The sequence below is a fragment of the Callorhinus ursinus genome, unplaced genomic scaffold (genome assembly GCF_003265705.2).
Source record: "Callorhinus ursinus isolate GAN/ISIS: 27379988/994484 unplaced genomic scaffold, GSC_fseal_2.0 scaffold114, whole genome shotgun sequence".
In the NCBI taxonomy this organism is placed as follows: Eukaryota; Metazoa; Chordata; class Mammalia; order Carnivora; family Otariidae; genus Callorhinus; species Callorhinus ursinus.
The window spans coordinates 677,570-700,950 of record NW_027397176.1 but is presented as its reverse complement, the minus strand read 5'-3'; positions in this window follow the sequence as shown (position 1 = coordinate 700,950).

Genomic DNA, 23,381 nt, shown 5'->3' with positions numbered 1-23,381 from the left:
AGCTAATAGGATCCAACAATACATTAAAAGGATCATCCCCCACGACCAAGTGGGATTTATCCCCGGGATGGAAGGCTGGTTCAACATTTGCAAATCAATCAATGTGATAAAACACATTAATAAGAGGAGAGAGAAGATCCATATGGTCCTCTTAATTGATGCAGGAAAAGCATTTGACAAAATACAGCATCATTTCCTGATTAAAACTCTTCAGAGTATAAGGATAGAGGGAACATTCCTCAAGTTCATAAAATCCATCTATGCAAAACCCACAGCAAATATCGTCCTCAATGGGGAAAAGCTGAGAGCCTTTCCCTTAAGATCAGGAACACGTCAAGGATGTCCACTCTCGTCATTGTTGTTCAACATAGTACTAGAAGACTTAGCAACAACAATCAGACAACAAAAAGAAATAAAATGTATCCAAATTGGCAAAGAAGAAGCCCAACTTTCTCTCTTCACAGATGACATGATTCTTTATGTGGAAAACCCAGAAGTCTCCACCCCCAAATTACTAGAATTCATATGGCAGTTCAGTAATGTGGCAGGATACAAAATCAATGCACAGAAATCAGTTGCTTTCTTATACACTAACCATGCAACTGTAGAAAGAGAAATTAGAGAAACAATTCCATTACAATAACATCAAAAACCATAAGATATGTTGGAATAAATGTAACCAAAGAGGTAAAGGATCTATACTCTAGGAACTACAGAACACTCATGAAAGAAATTGAAGACACAAAAAGATGGAAAAACATTCCATGCTCATGGATCGGAAGAATAAACATTGTTAAAATGTCTATGCTACCCAGAGCAATCTATACCTTCAATGCCATCCCGATCAAAATTCCAATGACATTTTTCAAAGTGCTGGAACAAACAATCCTAAAATTTGTATGGAATCAGAAATGACCCCAAATCACCAAGGAAATGTTGAAAAAGAAAAACAAAACTGGCGAAATCATGTTGCCCGATTTCAAGCTATATTACAAAGTAGTGATATCCAAGACAGCATGGTACTGGCACAAAAGCAGACATATAGACCAATGGAACAGAACAGAGAGCCCAGATATGGACCCTCAACTCTATGGTCAAATAAGCTTTGATAAAGCAGGAAAAAATATGCAATGGAAAAAAGACAGTCTCTTCAACAAATGGTGCTGGGAATTTTGGACAGCCACATGCAGAAGAATGAAACTCGACCATTCTCTAACACGATACACAAAGATAAACTCAAAATGGATGAAAGACCTCAATGTGAGACAGAAGTCCATTAAAATCCTAGAGGAGAACATAGGTAGTAACCTTTTGGACATCGCCCACAGCAACTTCTTTCAAGATACATCTCCAAAAGCTAGTGAAACAAAAGCAAAAATGAACTTTTGGGACTTCATCAAGATAAAAACCTTCTTCATAGCAAAGGAAACAGTCAATAAAACAAAGAGGCAACACACAGCATGAGAGAAGATATTTGCAAATGACACTACAGATAAAGGGCTGGTATCCAAGATCTATAAAGAACTTCTCAAACTCAACACCCAAAAAACAAACAATCAAGTCCAAAAACGGGCAGAAGACATGAACAGACATTTCTCCAAAGAAGACATACAAATGTCTAACAGACACATGAAAAAATGTTCATCATCATTAGCCTTCACGGAAATTCAAATCAAAACCACATTGAGATACCACCTTCCACCAGTTAGAATGGCAAAAATTGACAAGGCAAGAAACAACAAATGTTGGAGGTTGTGGAGAAAGGGGAACCTTCTTACAATGTTGGTGGGAATGCAAGTTGGTAGAGCCACTTTGGAAAACAGTGTGGAGGCACTTCAAAAAATTAAAAATAGAGCTACCCTATGACCCAGCAATTGCACTCGTGAGTATTTACCGCAATGACACAGATGTGAAAAGAAGGGCCACATGCACCCCAATATTCATAGCAGCATTGTCCACAATAGCCAAACTGTGGAAAGAGCCGAGATGCCCTTCAACAGATGAATGGATAAAGAAGATGTGGTCCATACATACAATGGAATATTAGCCATCAGAAAGGATGAATACCCAACTTTTGCATCAACATGGTTGGGATTGGAAGAAATTATGCTAAGTGAAATAAGTCAAGCAGAGAAAGTCAACTATCATATGGTTTCACTTATTTGTGGAACGTAAGGAATAGCATGGAGGACATAGGAGAAGGAAGGGAAAAATGAAGGGGGTGAAATCGGAGGAAGCAATGAACCATGAGAGACTATGGACTCTGAGAATCAAACTGAGGATTTTAGAGGGGAGGGGGTTGAGGGGATAGGTTAGTCCAGTGATGGGTATTAAGGAGGGCAGGTACTGCATGGAGCACTGGGTGTTATACAAAAACAATGAATCATGGAACACTACATCAAAAAGTAATGATGTATCGTATGGTGACTAACATAACATAATAAAATAAAATAAAAATAAAATAAGAAAAATAAAATAAATAAATAAAATAAAATAAATAATAAAATAAAATAAAATAAATAAAATAATAAAATATTGAGTACTATAAAGTAGGTCTCAGCATTATCAGATGGTGCCAAATTGTTTACCAAATTGTCTGAATTAATATAGTAGCTCTGGTGGCCTATAAGACTGTCTCTCACTCCACATCCTAACACACAGTATTATCAGACTTCTTCACTTTTGCCAATCTAGTGGGGGTAAAACGATATCTCAATGTGATCTTGATTTCTATGTACTTAACGATTAAAGAGGTTGAAATTCTTTACATATGTTTATTTGGCCTTTGTGTTTCTTTTGTTATGAAATGCTTATTATGTCTTTTGTTTATTTTTTCTTGGATAGTTTTTCTTCTTTTTGATTTATAGGAATTCTTTTTATGTGTATTCTGAATACTAATCATTTGCCAGTTGTATGTGTTGCAAATATCTTTTTCCAAGTTTGTATCTTGTCTTTTCATCTTTTTTGAATTTATTTATTTATTTAGAGGTATTGTTGGCACACAAAGTTACATTAGTTTCAGGCATACAACATAGTGATTCAACAATTCTATACATTACTCAGTGCTCATCACAACAAGCGCACTCCTAAATCCCCATCACCTATTTCACCCATCCCCCCTCCTACCTACCCTCTGACAGCCATCATTTTATTCTCTATTGTTAAGAGTCATTTTTTGGTTTGTCTCTATTTTTCTTTGTTCATTTGGTTTCTTTATTAAATTCCACATATGAGGGAAATCATATGGTATTTGTCTTTCTCTGACTTTTTTCACTTAGCATTATACTCTCTAGCTCTAGCCATGTTTTGCAAATGACAAGATTTCATTCTTTTTGATGGCTGAGTAATATTTCATTGTATATATGTACCACATATTCTTTATTCATTTATTGATGGACACTTAGGCTGCTTCCATAATTTGGCTATTGTAAATAATGCTGCAATGAACATAGGGGTTCATATATCTTTCTGAATTAGTATTTTCCTATTCTTTGGATAAATGCCTAGTAGTAGAATTTCTGGATCATATGATAATTGTATTTTTAATTTTTTGATGAACCACCATGCTGTGTTCCAGAGTGGCTGCACCAGTTTGTATTCCCACCAACAGTGCAAGAGGGTTCCCCTTTCTCTACATCTTCACCAACACTTGTTGTGTTGATTTTAGCCATTCCAATAGGTATGAGGTGATATTTCATTGTAGCTTTGTTTGCCTTTCCCTGATAATGAGTGATGTGGAGCATCTCTTTGTGTGTCTGTTGGCCATCTGGATGTCTTTGGAGAAATGTTAGTTTATATCTTCTGCCTGTTTTTTCATTGGATTATTTATCTCTTTGGTGTTGAGTTGTATAAGTTCTTTATATATTTTGGATATTACTCCTTATTGTATATGTCATTTTCAAATATCTTCTCCCATTCACTAGGTAGCCTTTTTATTTCATTGATGGTTTCCTTCACTGTGCAAAAGCTTTTTATTTTGGTGCAGTTCCAATAGTTTATTTTTACTTTTGTTTCTCTTGCTTCAGGAGACATAGCTAGAAAAATATTGCTAAGGTTGATGTCCAAGAGATTACTGCTTATCTTGCCTTTAAGGAGGTTTATTGTTTCAGGTCTCACATTTAGGTCTTTAATCCATTTTGAGTTTATTTTTGTGTATGGTGTAAGAAAGTGGTCCAGTTTCATTCTTTTGCATTTTGCTGTCCAGTTTTTCCAACACCCTTCGTTGAAGAGACTGTCTATTTCCCATTGTGTATTCTTGCCTCGTTTGTCAGATTAATTGACCATATAATTGGGGTTTTATTTCTGGGTTTTCTATCCTGTTACATTGATCTATGTGTCTGTTTTTGTGTCGGTACTATACTGTTTTGATCACTATAGCTTTGTAGTTTATCTTGAAATCTGGGATTCTGATACCTCCAGTTTTTTTTTTTTTCCAAGATTGCTTTGGCTATTCAGTCTTTTATGGTTCCATACAATTTTAAGATTATTTGTTGTAGTTCTGTGAAAAATGCTTTTGGTATTTGATAAGAATTGCATTAAGTGTGTAGATTGCTTTTAGTGGTATAGGCATTTTAACAATATTTGTTCTCCCAATCCATGAGCATGGAATATCTTTCCATTTGTTTGTGTCATCTTTAATTTCATTCATCAGTGTTTTATAGTTTTCAGAGCACAGGTCTTTCACCTCCTTGGTTAAGTTTATTCCTAGATATTTTATTATTTTTGGTATAATTGTAAATGGGATTTTTTTTCTTAAATTTTCTTTCTTAATTTCTACTTCATTATTAGTGTATAGAAATGCAACAGGTTTCTGTATATTGATTTTATATCCTGTGACTTTACTGAATTCATTTATCAGTTCTAGCAGTATTTTGAGGAGCCTTTTGGGTTTTCTATATATAATATTATGTCATCTGCAAATAGTGAAAGTTTTACTTCTTCCTTACCAATTTGGATGCCTTTTATTTCTTTTTGTTGCCTGATGCTGTGATTGGGACTTCCAGTACTATGTTATATAACAGTGAGAGTGGACATCCCTGTCTTGTTCCTGACCATAGAGGAAAAGCTTTCAGTTTTTCCCCATTGAGGATGATATTAACTGTGGGTTTTTCATATAAGGCCTTTATTATGTTGAGTTATGTTCCCACTAAACTTACTTTTTGAGTTTTTTTTTTAATCATGAATGGATGCTTTCTCTGCATCTATTGAGAGGATCATATGGTCCTTATTCTTTCTCTTATTGATATATCATGTTGATCATGTTGATTTGCAAATATTGAACCATGCTTGCAACCCAGGAATAAATCCCACTTGATTGTGATGGATTTTTTAAAATGTATTATTGAATTTGGTTTGCTAGTATTTTATTGTGGATTGTTAAATCAGTGGGATACTGGCCTGTAGTTCTTTTTTTTAATGGTGTCTTTATCTGGTTTTGGTATCAAAACCTTTCATCCCTATGACTTATTCATTCCATAAGTGCAATTCTGTACCTCCCACTCCCCTTCACTTATTCTGTCCGTTCCTCCATGCCTTTCCCCTCTGGAAACCACCTGTTTGTTCTCAGTATTCATGGTCGGTTTCTGCTTTTTGTTTGTTTGTTTGTTCATTTGATTTTTTTTCTAGATTCTACCTATAAGTGAAATCATATGGTATTCTTTTATTTTATTATGTTATGTTAGTTACCATATAGTACTTCATTAGTTTTTGATGTAGTGTTCCATGATTCATTGTTTGCGTACAATACCCAGTGCTCCACGTAGAACGTGCCCTCTTTAATACCCATCACTGGGCTAACCCATCCCCCCACCCTCTCCCCTCTGAAACCCTCAGTTTGATTCCCAGAGTCCACAGTCTCTAATGGTTCGTCTCCCCCTCTGATCCACCCCCTTCATTTTTCCCTTCTTTTTCCTAATGTCCTCCATGTTATTCCTTATGTTCCACATATAAGTAAAACCATATGGTATTTTTTGATAATAGAAGTTCTTAGTATTAATGCAGTAATATTTATCAGTCTTTCCCTTTATACTTTGTGCTTTGTTGGTCTGGCTTAGGAAAGGCTTTCTTGAAATAGTCTTCTATGATTTTTTAAAAAGATTTACTTATTTATTTGAGAGAAAGAGAGAGAGGGGACATGCATGGATGCAAGCAGGGGCAGGGGAAGAGCAGAAGGAATGGGAGAGAGAATCTCAAGCAGACTCCCCACTGAGCACAGAGCCCAATGTGGGGCTTGATCCCAAGACCCTAAGATCATGACTTGATCTGAAACCAAGAGTTGGATGCTTAACCAATTGAGTCACCCAGGCACACCTTCTATGATTTTTTTTTACTAAAAATTTTAACATTTTGATTTTAAAGTTAAATCATTAAACCATTGGGGTGAAGTAGATGTCTGTTTTTCCCCATCAAGGCAAACAGTGACCCCAAGATAATTTATCCTATATATTGTGTATTGGATAGTCTATGGCATCCTTAGTGAACTGCAGCTTCACTTCTATTGACTATTAAGTGTTCATGCATGGTTTGTCTTTTTCTGAACTCTATTCTGTTCCACTGGTCATTTTGATTGTCCTTTAGCTGACAACTGATAACTGGTAGAACAAATGCCATTTCCAAATTCTTCATGAATTGTTTGGCCTTTCTCTTCTGTAAAAATTTTGAAAGCAACTCGTTCCTTTAAAACCTTATTGAGGAAGAGAAGGAGATATAAAATAAGATGAAAATTGAGAGGGAGGCAAACCATAAGAGGGGCTGAACTCCAGGAAACAAACTGAAGATTGCTGGAGGGGAGATGGGTGGGGGAAAGGGATAACTGGGTGATGGGCTTTAAGGAGGACACTCGATGTAACGAGCACTGAGTGTTATATGCAACTGATCAGTCACTAAATTCTACCTCTGAAACTAATAAAAAAATAAAACCTTATTGGAATTTTGATTGGAATTTATTGAATCTATAGTTCAATTTGGAGGAAACCAACATCTTTATAATATTGATTCTTCTAATCCATGAACATTACCCATTTAGTTTAATATTCTTTTTTTTAAATTTTATTATGTTAGTCACCATACATCATTAGTTTTTGATGTAGTGATCCATGATTCATTGTTTTCGTATAACACCCAGTGCTCTATGCAGTACGTGCCCTCCTTAATAGTTTAATATTCTTTATTTTCTTTTAATAGCTCTATGATTTTCTTCAGCTAGGTCTTGAATATCTTTTGTTAGATTTATTCCTATGTACCTTACATATTTTATTACTATTATAAATGACATATATTTCTGGGGTTTTATCTTCTTCTTTCATTTGGAGCATATTCCTCTGTCTTTTCATTTGTCTCAACTCCCTGTGTTTGTTTCTGTGTATTAGATGAAACAGCTATCTCTCCCATTCCTGAAAGAGTGGCTTCATGTAGGAGATGAAACTTATCATTTAACCTTGCATTAGCTCTTGGTTGTCTCTTGAATCTTTGTGAATGTCTAAATAGCTTGATTTTTGTTGTTTGTTAAGTCTCAGTTGTTGAGGATGTGCCAACACCTGTGAGTGTTTCAGAGGGAAGGATCAGTCAGCACCTAGTTTAAGGCTGGCTCAAGATAAACAAGGTAAGCAAAACATACAGTCCTGTGAGACCACAACTGTAGATCCTGCTGGCCTTCAGACCAGGCACTCTGGAGTTTACCTCAGAGACTGACTGCATCTTTGCCTCTGCTACCCCTCAATGTGGTGATAGTTGCAAAATTTGGGATTCCATATGAGTGTACAGTCTCCTTTCTGGGAGGTACCAGTGAGCCATAGAAGACCAAATGAACACTCAAAGATGGCATCTCCCAGCCTACTTTCCTTGAGATCCCTTCTGTAGCCTCTATATTTGTGGTGAGTCTCAAGCCTGCTTCTCTCAGACTAAGTAAATAGGCATTTTTCCATAGGATGACTGGCGGGTGTGGGGTGTGTTTTAGCCCGCTGTCTGTGCAGTGTCTTGGGGGTGGCAAATTACCAAGAACTCTTTCTCTGAATATTTCAGAACCATAGGGCCTCAAAACACAATCTTTCTTGACTACTAAACTCAGGCTCTCAAGGAACATCCTCTGTGTAGGCGGCACACACCAGCTGGCTTTGGGAGGACCATGGTGCAGTGGCATACAGGGGTGGCATGCTCTACTGGGTGCTTTAAGTAGGGGTTGCAAGGTTCAGTGGTCAGGGGCAGAGGTTAGAGGAAAATGGTGCCTGCTTATGCTTGTACTAGTAGGGCAGGTGGAAAACACCAACATCTTCTTCCCCAGAGAGAGCTCCAGCAGGCTCCTGTTCTTCCAGCAGACACTTTAAGAACAGCAAGTGAATCTCCTTCACTTATGGTCCAGGCACTTTCCAAACTGCTGCTTTTGTGCTGGGTTCCAGTCTAAGTGTGTCTGTGCATGAGCCCTTTAGGAGTGGGCTCTTCATTCTCTACAACACTATGGCTTTCTTAGACATACACCCCCTTGGTTTTCAGAACTGGATGTTTTGGGGGCTCTTCTCTTCAGTGCCTGATTCGAGGCACAAAACTCTTGCTCCTCTGGGAATAGTTCTTTCAGTTCTTTCTCTCTCTTTCTTTCTTTCAAGATTTATTTGTTTTAGAGGGGGAGGGGCAAAGGGAGAGGGACAGAAAATCCTACACAGACTCTGCACTGAGCACAGAGCCCCACAGGGTTGGTGGGTGGGTGATGTCATGGCTCAATCCCATGACCTGAGCCAAAGCCAAGAGTCAGGAATTTAACCAACTGTGCCACCCAGGCACCCCTGGGAGAAGTTCTTTTTTTTTTCTTTTTTTTAAAGATTTTATTTATTTATTTATTTGAGAGAGAGAATGAGAGCATGAGAAGGGGGAGGGTCAGAGGGAGAAGCAGACTCCCCGCTGAGCAGGGAGCCTGATGCGGGACTCGATCCTGGAACTCCAGGATCATGACCTGAGCCGAAGGCAGTCGCTTAACCAACTGAGCCACCCAGGCGCCCCCCTGGGAGAAGTTCTATCTGTATTTGTGAGATCCCTCCTGACTCTGGGTTGCTGTGCTAGGCATGGGGTTTTTGGTGAGATTGCATCTCTGCCTCTCCTACCCATTTCGATGTGGTTCTTTTATCCTTTGTTTTGGAGGAGCTTGTTCAGATAATTTTTAGAGTTTTTAAGAGGGAGTTTTTCCATATGTAGTTGTATATTTCTTATGTCCATGGGAGGAGGTGAGTTCATAATATTCCTCTATAGCTGTCTTGAAAGGCCTCCCTGTAAGTCAATTTCATTTGAAACATTTTCAACATCAGATTCTCTCCTCAATTAATGAGTTAAATCTTTGGCAAGTGTTTATTTTATATGTGTATGACGAACATGGTTTTATCATGTTGAAAGCTATACTTTAACACTGTTAAAATTTTCAAGCATATAGTCAAAACATTGAGATTAGTGTAATAAATTTCCTTGCACCAGCCTCCAGATGCACAATAGTAACACTGCTGTGAGGCCTGCATGTATTTCATTCACTTACTCTCTTCATGCCCTCCATTGAGCAGGTGCAATTATTACTCCATTTTATTTATTTATTTATTGGTTGTTTTTAAAATTTAAATTCAATTAGCCAACATATACTATATCATTAGTTTCAAATGTAGAGTTCAACAATTCATCAGTTGTGTACAACACCCAGTGCTCATCACATCACGTGCCCTCCTTAATGCCCATCACCCAGTTACCCCATCCCCCCACCCACCTCCCCTCCAGCAACCCTGTTTGTTCCCTAGAGTTACGAGTCTCTCATGGTTTTTCTACCTCTCTGATGACTTCCATTTCATTTTCCTTCCCTTCCCCTATGATCCTTTGCCCTGTTTCTTATGTTTCACATATGAGTGAAACCATATAACTGTCTTTCTCTGATTGACTTATTTTGCTCAGCATAATACCCTCCAATTCCATCCATGTCAATGTAAATGGTAAGTATTCATCCTTTCTGATTGCTTAGTATTCCATTGTATATATATGCCACATCTTCTTTACCCGTTCATCAGTTGATGGAAATCTTGGCTCTTTCCATAGTTTGGCTATTTTGGACATTGCTGCTATAGACACTGGGGTGCAGGTGCCCCTTTGGATCATTAAATTTGTATCTTTGGGGTAAATACCTAGTAGTGCAATTGCTGGGTTGTAAGGTAACTCTATTTTTAACTTCTTGAGGAACCTCCATACTGTTTTCCAGAGTGGCTGCAGCAGCTTTCATTCCCACCAACAGTGTAAGAGGGTTTCCTTTTCTCCTTATCCTTGCCAACATCAACATAATTTCCTGACTTGTTAATTTTAGCCATTCTGACTGATGTGAGGTGGTATCTCATTGTAGTTTTGATTTGCCTTTCCCTGATGCCCAGGGATGTGGAGCATTTTTCCATGTGTCTATTGGCCATTGGTATGTCTTCTTTGGAGAAATGTCTGTTCATGTCTCCTGCCCATTTCTTGATTGGATCATTTGTTCTTTGGGTGTTGAGTTTGATAAGTTCTTTATAGATCTTGGATGCTAGCTCTTTATCTGATATGTCATTTGCAAATATCTTCTCCCATTCTGTAGGTTGCCTTTTGGTTTTGTTGACTGTTTTATTTGATGTGCAGAAGCTTTTTATCTCCACTTTAGAGAGGAATAAACTAAAGCATGAAGAGGGGAAGTGATAAGTTCAGAACCCCACAGCTGGGACAGGTACAGCTCTGGAGCACCTGTTATCAAGCACTGCCATTTGAGCAGATTTCAGTCCTGGAGGGGTGCTGGGGGCTAAAATGTAGGTGTGTATTCTGAGCCTTCAGGGGGGTGGCATTGTGTGTAGTATTCTCCAGATCACTGGCCTCAGTTAACACTTTTCCCCGCAACCAGAAAAAGTAGCTCTGGATAGCTTTAGGAAATGCCACCCTGGACCCAGTCAAGTAAAGTGTGGTAGTGCAGAGCCTGGTAAACACAGTGTGAACACTGAACTCAGACCATGCTAGTTGAGACCTGACATTTACTACCTGTGCAGTCGTGGACACGTCATTTCCCCCAGAACCCCAGTGTCCTCCCAAAAGAGGGGGACAATCCACACAGCCCTCAGCAGCCAGCAGGATGGAAAAAATTTGCCTGCACAATATTCTTGGAACTGATGGACATTGCCTTCCCTTTCTTTAATTCCTATATTCCCAGTTTGTCAGCTGACTGGTTGGGGTCTGCCCCTGTCCAAGAGTCTGATGGTGGGGGGTTGCCACTGTTCACAAGCCTAATGGTGGTAGGGTCTGCCTCTGTCCATGAGCTGATGGTGGGGGACCACCCCTGTCCACAAATCTGATAGTGGGAATTTGACCCTCTCTATTAGTCTGGTGGGGGGGACATCTCTGCTCATGAGTCTGATGGTGGGGAACTGTCCCTGCCCATGAATTTGTTGGTGGGGGCTTGCCCCTGTTCATGAGCTGATGGCGGAATGCTATCCCTGTCTGCAAACCTTACTTGAGGATCTGCTGCTGTCCAAGAGTCTGATGGTGGAGGGCTACCCCCCAGTCTATGAATCCAATGGTGGTGGGCTGGCTCTATGAGTAGTGTCATATGGCAGCCTGATAGCCCACTGAAGAATAGAGGCCTAGAAGCCCTGCTTCTTGTAAGTGAAGGAGCCAGCTGGTGACCAGCACAGGGGTTTTAAATTGGGCTGGTGATAGATTTTACTGTTCAACCAGACCCAAAGCACTGCTGGAGAGGGCTCAGGAGAGAAGAGAAAGTTAGATTTTATATATCCAAACAGGTTGTTCTTAAAAGAAGCAAGAAATAAACTAAAAGCCAAAAGCAAAAGGAAGAGTACCATGGGAATGGGAGGCTTGCAGGGGCTACAAGTGACAAGGAGCTCCTGTTTCTCGCAGAGCCCAATCAGGCACTGCCCATAGGCAAACAGCAACAGTCTCAGACATGGGCCAACTGCTCATTACCTTGGCTTCGTTCTCCAGGGCCAGCATTTCCATGTTACTTCCAAGGGTTTTCACAACACCCACCTCCGAGGCACTGCTGAGGCACTCAGGAGCTGCCTGTACTGTGTGCATATTTGGGACCTATAGGTGTGCACCTGTTGGTGCTTTGGTGATATGGCCTTGGTTAATATTCCCAAAGGGCTGTGAGGTGCATCTTCTATGGGAGCAAAGGCAGGGGAGAGAAGGGCTCCAGCTTGCATGATGGTAAAAGAAAGACAGAATCTGAGTGCACGTATTTCTGGATTTAGAGCACATGTTGCTTTGCTTTACAAATTCCATTTACAAAATGACTCAGTTTCCTTATCTTTCAATTGAGCTCATGTGGCAATAACCCCTTTATTGATAAAGTGCAAGTAAATGATTTGGAGTGTGTAGATGTTGTCAGAGAAAGGCCATTAACACTTGGCCTTCCCAGGGCTGGGCAATTATTGGTGATTCTTTCACATTACCCTGGAAAGGGATGTCAGCTCAGAGCAGGGCATCAGGAGTCTAAGTGGAGAGAGACATAGTGATGTGGCTTGGGGTGAAAGAACTGAGAACACACTGCAGGTCTGAAGACTGTAGGTATAGAAAGGGCAGGGGAGGAAGGAAGGGGAGAAAGAGGCTGGGCTGAGGATGGCTGGAGGCTTATCTCAGGAAATTTGGCAGAGGGATTGGGACCTGGATAGAGGACTAGCTCCCAGGGCCATTTCTGTGGAGACAAAGGCCCTGAGAAGAGGTCATTGGGCTTGGAGAAGAGATGTGAAACACTGTGGGCATGCAGGACATTCAGGTGGAAACTGACCTCCCTGAGACCATGCACATAAGGGGAACTACTCCCCTGTTTTTCTAACTCAAGGACCCAATACTCTGTAATGATGATGATGATGATAATTAATATTTACTGTGTGCTTCCTATGAGCTGAGAGCTGTTAGCATCTTCAATATGGTGTCTCCATCAATTCTCACAATGGTTCTGAGAAACAGACACTAGTAACTACCACCTTTGACAGATGGGGTGGAGAAAAGCCAAATAACTTGTCCAAGATTCAGTCATGCAGGCAGTGATAGGGAACTGAGATTCAAATCTGGTAGTCTGACTCCTGGGGTGTGGGGCCATGCCACCTCTGTCCCCTCCAATGGCCAGATAGTGTCTACCATCTATGTCTTACATAATAGTAGTCTCTGGAAGGACTCCTTAAATGTGAAACTCTAGGAAGCATAGCAATGAAGTGGAACAGAGATGGGTGAGAACTATCAAGGGGGACAATGCAAGACTACAAAGGACTTACACTTGTTAGGTTCAGAACCTGGAGTCTATTTACTCACTGTAGTTGGCATCTTCTAACATGGTGTTCAATGGCCCCACATCCTGGGAAGTGGGCCTAGTATAAACTCCTCCCCTTGTGTGTGGGCTGGACCTAGTGATTTTCTTTTCTTTTTTTTTTTAAAGATTTTATTTATTTATTTGAGAGAGAGAATGAGATAGAGAGAGAGCATGAGAGGGGGAAGGGTCAGAGGGAGAAGCAGACTCTCCGCTGAGCAGGGAACCTGATGCGGGACTCGATCCCGGGACTCCAGGATCATGACCTGAGCCGAAGGCAGTTGCTTAACCAACTAAGCCACCCAGGTACCCCCCTAATGATTTTCTTATAAGGAATAGAATATGGCAGAATGATGAGATGTCACTTCCTAGATTAGGTCATAAGAAGATTGTGCTGTTTGGGTTCTCCTCTCTTAATCTTGGATCACGTGCACTGGGGGAAGCCAGCTTCCTGTGAGAAGTCCTATGAAGAGGCCCATGGGCCCTGATAAGGAAGTGAGACCCTCAGTTCAACAGCCCACGAAGAAGTGAAGCTTGCCAACCACTATGTGAGTGACCTTGAAAGTGGTCCACCCCCATCCCTGCCACCACAGCTGAGTATTCAAATGAGACCACAAATGAGACCAACAGCTTGACTGTGACCTCATCAGAGACCTTGAGCTTGAGATGTCCAGCTAAGCCATGCCCAAATTACTGAGCTGCAGAAACCATGAGATCATATCTGCTTGTTTTAAGCTGCTAAGTTGTGGGATAATATTTTAGGCAAAATGGGTAACTAAGATACACCCTATGAAGAACCTGCCAGTCCTCCTTAAACAAGGGGATCATAATATAATTAATTACCTTAACTAGAACTATTCTGATAATAAAATTACCCTGTGATGACAGGCATAAACCTGAACCATCCCTGGCAAATCAGAGCACATGGAACAAAAGGCATACTTGTGGCATGTTTGGAATTCTCCTCCAGTTCCAAGGGTGCTTCCTGTCCCACATGTACCCGAACTGGTCTGGAGGTACTGAATGCCAACCTCTTGTTTCAGGAGCATCAGAGCTAGGCTTGGCTTTCTCTACTTTTGCATGTGCCCCCGGGATGACCTTTAGGGCCCAGTCCTTATTATTTGATTGCCATTATGAGTTTGCTGTCCTCCAATTCTCTCTGCTCACTGAATGCTGGGCCTGTATGTTAGGCTTTGGAATGAGTAGGGACAGAAACTCTTTATCCTTTTGTGTTTGCAGATGAATCTGGCATCCTTGTTCTCTGTGCCATGAGAGTAGCATTTGAGGCAAGGAAGACCTATATCCTTCTGGGAATGCAAGCCACGAGTGGGTCTTCCATTCCTGGAAACATGGCTCCAATAGTCCTTCTGGTGATAGTTGAGCTTCTATGGGGGCAAGGAACAGAGGCTCAGTGCAATGACCTAGGAACAGGATGATTTATGGTGGGAATGTTTGTGGACTGGAATTGGACCATTTAGCATGGGTTCTTCTCTGCATTTCTCATAGCACCTGCTTCTCTGTCTCTTCCTCTGAACTGACTTTCCAATCCAAATTCCAGAAGGAAGCATTCTGGTTGTGTGAACAAATTAACCCATTCCCTATGCATCAGGTCCTCATGAGCAGATCATCTCAGGGGTAGCAGATGCCCACCCAGATGCACATAACAACTACCCCTGGACAACAAACAGCCCAGTGTTGCTTCCCTCAGCAGGGGCTGAAGGTGAGGCCCGTAGCTGAAATGGGACATTGGTTATGGTGGCGATCTTAAGTCTCTTCCAGAAGCATCAGTGTAACTTGGCCACATTGGTATTTCAGCCATGTCTTGGGTGTCTCTTGCCCTGGCATGGAGACAAATCCTCACAATCACTTATGACAAGTTGTGCAGTGATAGCAATTTTTTTTTTGTCTGAACTCTTTTGCTATTCTAAGTTCTTGGTGATGGAAGCAAAAACGGTCATAAGAGGCCTCACAATGGCAATGTCATGTCACCCCTGCCCTGTCCCCCTCAAGGGTGGTGATTGAGATGCAATCACAGTTGAGTTGTTGCATAAGTCCCTTTGGTATGGCATTTGTGGATCTATCTTTCATCTTCACACTGTGAAGAAACAAGGAATCACATTTGGCCAAAAAGCACTGGGGTATGCAGCACCTTTGGGCTCCATCCATCAGTAGGGGCTCTTGTAGAAGCTTCTCATTGGGAATTGCTTAAGTCCTCCTCTGAAGATGGATGCTCACTTCTTTGGGCAGTGCTTGCTGACTCACTGTTAAGTATGCATTAAAAGTGATGGAGACCAATTGATTTTTGTGTCAGATACTCTAACTCCCATTTCAAAGTTTCTTTAAAAGGCCATAAAACATGAAATTTTGATAAATCTCTGGAAGACAGGCATACAGGCAAATGCAATTTTACTTTCTCAGTTATTAGTGCTATTTTCAAATTGATTACCAAACGGGGCCCAATTCAATTTCTCTTAAGTGTCTATTTGAAGTAGTTAAAACTTTTTTAGAAAATTAATAGTGGGACACTTGCAACTTATTTCTATAGTCAAACAAGGGTGAGTTATCTTCTTTTGGATCACTCTATCAAGTAATTTTAAAGAAGTATCCAAAAACCACACTGAAAAGAATTTAGAAAAGTTTCAGGTAGAGAATTTTAATTCTTTTTGGAATATGACATGTTCAGTAGACTTGTTGTTTGAACTAATTTTCAGACAGTACCTCACCATCTAGAGAAAATTAAATCACCTTCTCAATAAAGGAGACACAAGGTAATTTAGAGTCATTAAATAAGACCATTAGGAATTACTTGTGTCCTTTGCCTATCCGTCAAAACTCTCTCTCTCTCTCTGTGTAATGTATTTCCCAAAACTACATTAAAAATAAAAAAATACTATTACAGTTCTTAGATCCCAAGGCATGTGCTCAAAGAAGTTGATTCCTTTCTATAGTAAAGCCTCTTTTTTTGGCATTACCAGGAAATGAAGTGTCCACAAAATGTCTCTTCTTTCAGTGCAGAACTTTATAAAGTACTACTCCTGATCTCTTGATGGAATTATTTCCAGCCAGCATTGCACATCTCATTACTTCCTAAACAAAACATATGAACCACAATTTAGGGTTTCCTGCATGATTCTAATCATCATTAATATCCATTTGACAGCCTCCGATATTCATTGCAGGCACTAGGGCTGATGGTGGGCTGGACAACAGGGCTATGTGAGAAGAGCCACTGGGGCTGATGCAGGGGGTCTCAGGGGGGACAGGCTCTTAAACAAGTACCTGTGCCAGGTCCCAAGATGACTGCAGCTACAGTTCCAGGTGAGGAAACTTTGCCAGAGCAGGTGATACAGAGTGGAGTCTTGGGTAGCTGCTAGCCACAGGGCCAGTGAAGCCAGGGCTGACTGGGGAGGGTCAGAGCAGCAGACAGCCTGGGGCAGCACTCTCCAGTGAGCTCTGTGGAAGGGCTCCTCCTAGAAGGGATCTCTTTGAAAATATTTGATGGTTTAAGAGAGTGGACAATACTTATGCTCCAGCCCCTTGTAGGTGATTTCTTAGGTTTAATGTTAACATAGGAAAGAATTCAAGACATCCTGCTGGAAAGAAAGTGGTTTGACTTTGTTTGATCCAGAATTTTCCCCACATATTTGGTCATAGTCTTCCATCTCCCCTTCTCCCAACTGCTGCTCTGTGTTTTTGTTTAATACCATTATTTCTTTTGAAAAATGTTGTACACATCATGAAGAAAGCTTTCAGACAGCCTCAAGGAATGGGGGAATCTTAACAAGCAACTTTATACACAGACAGGGCTGCAGGAACTGCTCCACAGGGCCTCCCCACAGCCCTGCCAGGCTCCTGCTATGTCCTCTTCCCATCTGCAGGGGCAGGGCAGGAGGATGGGAGAGATCCAGGCATCTTTCCCAGGCCAGCACTTTTGCTCACATTTGACTGGATGGACTGTGCCTCAAGACATCCTCTTGCCTGAGAGAGTCAAGGATAGTTCTCTTTCAGGTTCATTTGCTACCCCTAGAGAGGGGAAAGATTTGGGGGGGACTGTTCTCCATGCCTCACTTTGGCTTTATGTAGTGAGAGGGCTGGGGTAGAGGAGAGTCTTGGGAAGTAGGCAGGGGTGTATCAGGGAAAGTCTTGTGTAACTCAGGCTAAGAAACTTCACTTTTTCTGTAGCAAGCAGTTGTCAAACTGGGTCTTATAGATGCCAGGTCTCTGCAGTGGTGACTCAGGCCTGTGGCAAAAGCCTTATTTGAAATACTTAAAAATATATTTTAAATGATTAAAAACCCATTCAAATGTATGATGTATCATTTATTTTTTTTTATTCAAAAGCAAGAGGAGCTGACTCTGCACATATACACAATGCCTGCTTTTTGCCTATAGCAGTGATTTTGGAACTTTCTTTTTAAGCAACAAAATCCCTTTTCAAATCAAAGATTATGTGGTGCTTGAATAAATAAGACTGATAGGAGCCATGTTTGTTAGAATACATTGATCTTACAGTTTTTATCCACTATAAAGTTGATGACCTAGGGAAAGAAAAGGTAGAACTATAAGGAAGAAGGTAAAGGGAGGGTTCTGCAGTGGAACATATGACTGTTACATGAACTATTACAGTAGCCACTGGTCTTAATGTGAATGTTTGTCTATACTGATACTAAATATGTGTTTGGGGGTCTGTCATGCTATGGAGCAAATGAAAAGAATAGAAGATTTCTAACATTAATGGGAACTACAATATCACAGCATGAACTAATTGCTGATTTGCTAGAGTCATTGAAACTTTATAAACAGATTTTCATAATTCAGATCTTGGACATGTTCTATGGAGGGCAAGTGGGGGATGGGGAGCTACTGCTGGTAAAGGCCTGGGGAGCTAACATTTACAGTGTTTTGTAGACATGGGGCCATTCAAGTGAGGAAACAGCCAACTCTACCTGCTGACCTCTAAGTATGTGAGGTGAAGAAGGAGGCTCCCATGTACCTGTGGGCCTCACAAGAGAAGCAGACTTCAGGGAAAGCAGGGCAGAAAGAGATATAATATGGGTTAGGTACAAGTTGTGGGGACATAAAATGGTATTTTAGGGGGCATTTTTGATTTTATTTGGAGGCAGATACCTTCATCCAGGACTTCAAAGATTAGCCCTTAAATAATTTTCCAAGTACAATGACTACACATAGTCAAAAATAGTAGGGCACAGAAGACAATACATTCCCATGAATTCATGGATAGAATTGCCATCCCAACTGCCCCCAGAAATTAACAGTGGACTTAGAGATCTAGACATTGAAATGATCAGACATAAATATAAAACAATTCTGCTTACTATGTTTAACAAATTAAGGGCAAACTTGGAAATATTTGCAGGGAGCAGGAAATTATAGAAAGTTATTTAGAAAATTTGAAAAAAAAAGACCTTCCAGAAATAATCAGGATGAAAAGTTGAGGTCTATTAACCTGTTTGTTTCTGGAGCATTCTCTTTGGGAGCCTTGGGTTACCATATAAGAAAAGCAACTAGCCTGAGGCTGACATGCCGAAGAGGCCACATGTAGGCACTTTGGTCATCAGTCCCTGCTGAACCCAGCCTTACAGCCACCCCCTCCAGGGTAGCCTCCATGTGAGTGAAGCCATCTTACACCTCCAGACCAGCCCATCCATCAGCTGAGAATTGCTGAGTCAGCAGGAGGGTCACCCAGTCAAGATATGCCTGAATTCTGACCCATAAATCATGATAAAAATGAAAATAAACTCAAGCTAATGCCTCACAAAAGAAAGCCAAGGTAAAAAAAAATCTTAAACTGCTTAAATGGCCAAAACAGCCCACTGTGCTCTTGGACTCAGCCAGATATCCAGCAGTGGTACCAGTAGCATCTGTGTATGAGCTTTGATAAAGTTATGTAAGTTTGATGTTGATGCCACATATCAGCTAAGAGGTCAAATGATGGTGACTGGTATGGTAATTACTGTGAATGGCATAATGAAAAGACTGCCCCCAAACTTGTTGAATGAATGCTAGTCGTTTGCTAGAAAGTCTGGAAACCCATATATCCCATTCCCCACTCACATCCCTCTATTAACTCTCTATAGTTAAGAGTCTCTTATGACTTATTTCCCTCTCTCTCTTTTTCTCCCCCTCCTGAATGTTCATCCAGTTTGTTTCTTAAATTCACATATGAGTGAAATCATACGGTATTTGTCTTTCTCTGACTGGCTTATTCTGCATAGCATAATACACTCTAGCTCCATCCATGTCATTGCAAATGGCAGGATTTCATTCTTTTTAATGGCTGAGTAGTATTGCATTATCTCTCTCTCTATATATATATATGTGTGTGTGTGTATATATATATATATATGTATATATATATATATATATATTTCACATCTTTTTTATTTTTTTAGGTTGTTTGAATTTTTATTGTTGAGTTGTCAGGGTCGTTTATACACTCTGAATGGAAGTTACTTTTTTCAAAGATTTTTCTATTTATTTATTAGAGAGAGACAGAGAGAGAGAGAGAGAGAGAGAGCACGTGAGCAGGGGGGAGGACCAGAGGGAGAGGGAGAAGCAGACTCCCTATTGAGCAGGGAGCCCAACACAGGGCTTGATTCCAGGACCCCGAGATCATGACCTGAACCAAACGCAGATGCCACCCAGGCACACGTGAATATAAGTTATTTGTTAGATATATGTATTGTAAGTATTTCTTCCAGGCTGTGATTGGCCTTTTCATATTGTTAATGGAGTATCTTGAAAAGGAGAAGTTTCTAATTTTAATGGAGTTTAAGTGATTAATTTTTTTCTTTTTTTTAAATGTTTTATTTAAATTAAATTTAACTAACATATAATGTATTATAAGTTTCAGAGGGACAGTTCAGTGATTTATCAGTCTTATATAGTACCCAGTGCTCATTATATCATATGCTTTCCTTAATGTCCATCACCCAGTTGCTCCATCACCCCATCCCCCTCCCCTCCAGCAACTCCCAGTTTGTTTCCTGTAGTTAAGAGTCTCTTATGGTTTACTCTGGAAAACAGTATGGAGGTTCCTCAAAAAGTTGAAAATAGAGCTACCATATGATCCAGCAATTGCACTACTGGGTATTTACCACAAAGATACAAATGGAGGGATCCGAAGGGGTATGTGCACCCCAATGTTTATAGCAGCAATGTCTACAATAGCCAAACTGTGGAAAGAGCCAAGATGTCCATTGACAGATGAATGGATAAAGAAGAAGTGGTATATATACACAATGGAATATTATGCAGCCATCCAAAGGAATGAGATCTTGCCATTTGCAATGACGTGGATTGAACTGGAGGGTATTATGCTGAGTGAAATAAGTCAATCAGAGAAAGACATGTATCATATGACCTCACTGATATGAGGAATTCTTAATCTCAGGAAACAAACTGAGGGTTGCTGGAGTGGTGGGGGGTGGGAGGGATGGGGTAGCTGGGTGATAGACATTGGGGAGGGTATGTGCTATGGTGAGTGCTGTGAATTGTGCAAGACTGTTGAAACACAGATCTGTACCTCTGAAACCAATAATGCAATATATGTTAAGAAAAAATAAATGAAGAAGAAGAAGATAGCAGGAGGGGAAGAATGAAGGGGAGTAAATCAGAGGGGGAGACAAACCATGAGAGACGATGGACTCTGAAAAACAAACTGAGGGTTCTAGAGGGGAAGGGGGTGGGGGAATGGGTTAACCTGGTGATGGGTATTAAAGAGGGCACGTTCTGCGTGGAGCACTGGGTGTTATGCACAAACAATGAATCATGGAACACCACATCAAAAACTAATGATGTAATGTATGGTGATTAACATAACAATAAAAAATTTAAAGAAAAAGAGTCTCTTATGGTTTGTCTCCCTCTCCGATTTCATCTTGTTTTATTTTCCCCTCCCTTCCACTATGATCCTCTGTTTCTTAAATTCCACATATGAGTGAGATCATGTGATAATCGTCTTTCTCTGACTGACTTATTTCACTTAGCATAATACCATCTAGTTCCATCCACGTCATTGCAAATGGCAAGATTTCACTTTTTTGATGGCTGAGCAGTATTCCAATAACCTCCATATATTTTTATTCCTTCCAAATATTCTCTTGTGATTGAGTTCAAGTTTTAAAGCATTGTGGCCTGAAAATATGCATGGTATAATCTCAATCTTTTGTAATGGTTGAGACCTGATTTGTGACCCAGTATGTGATCTATTTTGGAGAATGCTCCATGTGCCCTTGAAAAGAATGTGTATTCTGCTGTTTTAGAATGAAATGTTCTGAATATATCTGTGAAGTCCATCTGGTCCAGTGTGTCATTTAAAGCCCTTGTTTCCTTGTTGGTCTTCTGCTTAGATGATCTGTCCATTGTTGTAAATGGGGTATTAAAGTCCCTCAGTGTTATTGTATTATTATCAGTATGTTTCTTTAATTTTGCTATTAATTGGTTTATATAATTGGCTATTCCCAAGTTAGGGGCATAAATATTTATAATTGTTAGATCTTCTTGTTGGATAGACCCTTTTATATGATATGGTGTCCTGCTTCATCGCTTATTACAGTTTTTGGTTTAAAATATAGTTTGTCTGATATAAGGATTGCTACTTCAGCTTACTTTTGATGTACATTAGCATGATAAATTGTTCTCCACTCCATCACTTTCAATCTGGAGGTGTCTTTGGGTCTAAAATGAGTCTCTTGGTCTCTTGTGGACAGCATTGCAATGGGTCTTGCTTTTTATTCCATTCTGATACCCTGTGTTTTTTTATTGGAACATTTAGTCTATTAGCATTCAGTTATTGAAAGATATGAATTTAGTGCCATTATATTACCTGTAAAGTCCCTGTTTCTGTAGATTGTCTCTTCCTTTCTGGTCTTTGTTACTTTTGTGCTCTCTCTTCACTCAAAGGATCCCCTTTAATATTTTTTGTAGGGCCAGTTTAGTGTTCATGAATTCTTTTAGTTTTTGTTTGTCCTGGAAACTCTATCTCTCCTATTCTGAATGACCGTCTTGCTGGATAAAGTTCTTAGCTGCATATTTTCCCCATTTAGCACATTGAATATATCATGCCAGTCTTTTCTGGCCTGCCAGGTCTCTGTGGACAGGTCTGCTGCCAGCCTTATGCATCTACCCTTGTAGGTTAAGGACTTCTAGTCTTGAGGTGTTTTCAGGATTTTTTCTTTTTAAAATTTATTTTTATTTTTTCTTAAAGATTTTATTTACTTATTTGACCCAGAGAGAAAGAGAGAGAGAGCACATGAGCTGGGGGAGGGGCAGTAGGAGAGGGAGAAGAAACTCCCTGCTGAGCAGAGAGCCTGACTCAGAGCTCAATCCCAGGACCCTGAGATCATGACCTGGGCTGAAGGCAGATGCTTAACTGATTGAGATACCAAGGGGTCCCAGGATTTTCTTTTTATCTTTGTAATTTGCAAGCTTCACTCTTGTATGTCAAGGTGTTGTCCTATTTTTATTGATTTTTGAGGGGGTGTTTCCTGTGCCTCCTGGACTTGAATGTCTGTATCCTTCCCCAGATTAGGGAATTTCTCAGTTATAATTTGTTCAAATAAACTTTCTGCCCCTTTCTTCCACTCCTCATCTTCTGGGACCCCTATGATTTGAATATATTTTCCCTTTATGGTATTGCTGAATTCTCAAATTCTCCCTTCATGATCCAGTAGTTGTTTTTCTCTTTTTCTCATCTTCCTTATTTTTCACCATTTTGTCTTCTATATCACTGACTCTCTCTTCTGCCTCATTTATTCTAGCTGTTAGAGCCTCCATTTTTTACTGCATCTCAGTAATAGCGTTTTTAATTTTGGCCTGATTAGATTTTAGTTCTTTATTTCTACAGTAAGGAATTATCCAGTGTCATCTATGCTTTTTTCAAGCCCAGCTAGTGTCTTGATAATCGTTTTGAATTCCAGTTCTGACATCTTACTTATATCCATATTGATTAAATCCCCGGCAGTGAGTATTGCCTCCTATTCTTTCTTTTGGGGTAAGTTTCTCCATCGCATCATATGTCCAGAAAAGAATAGAAGAAAGAGAGAGAAAAGATAAATATAACAACACC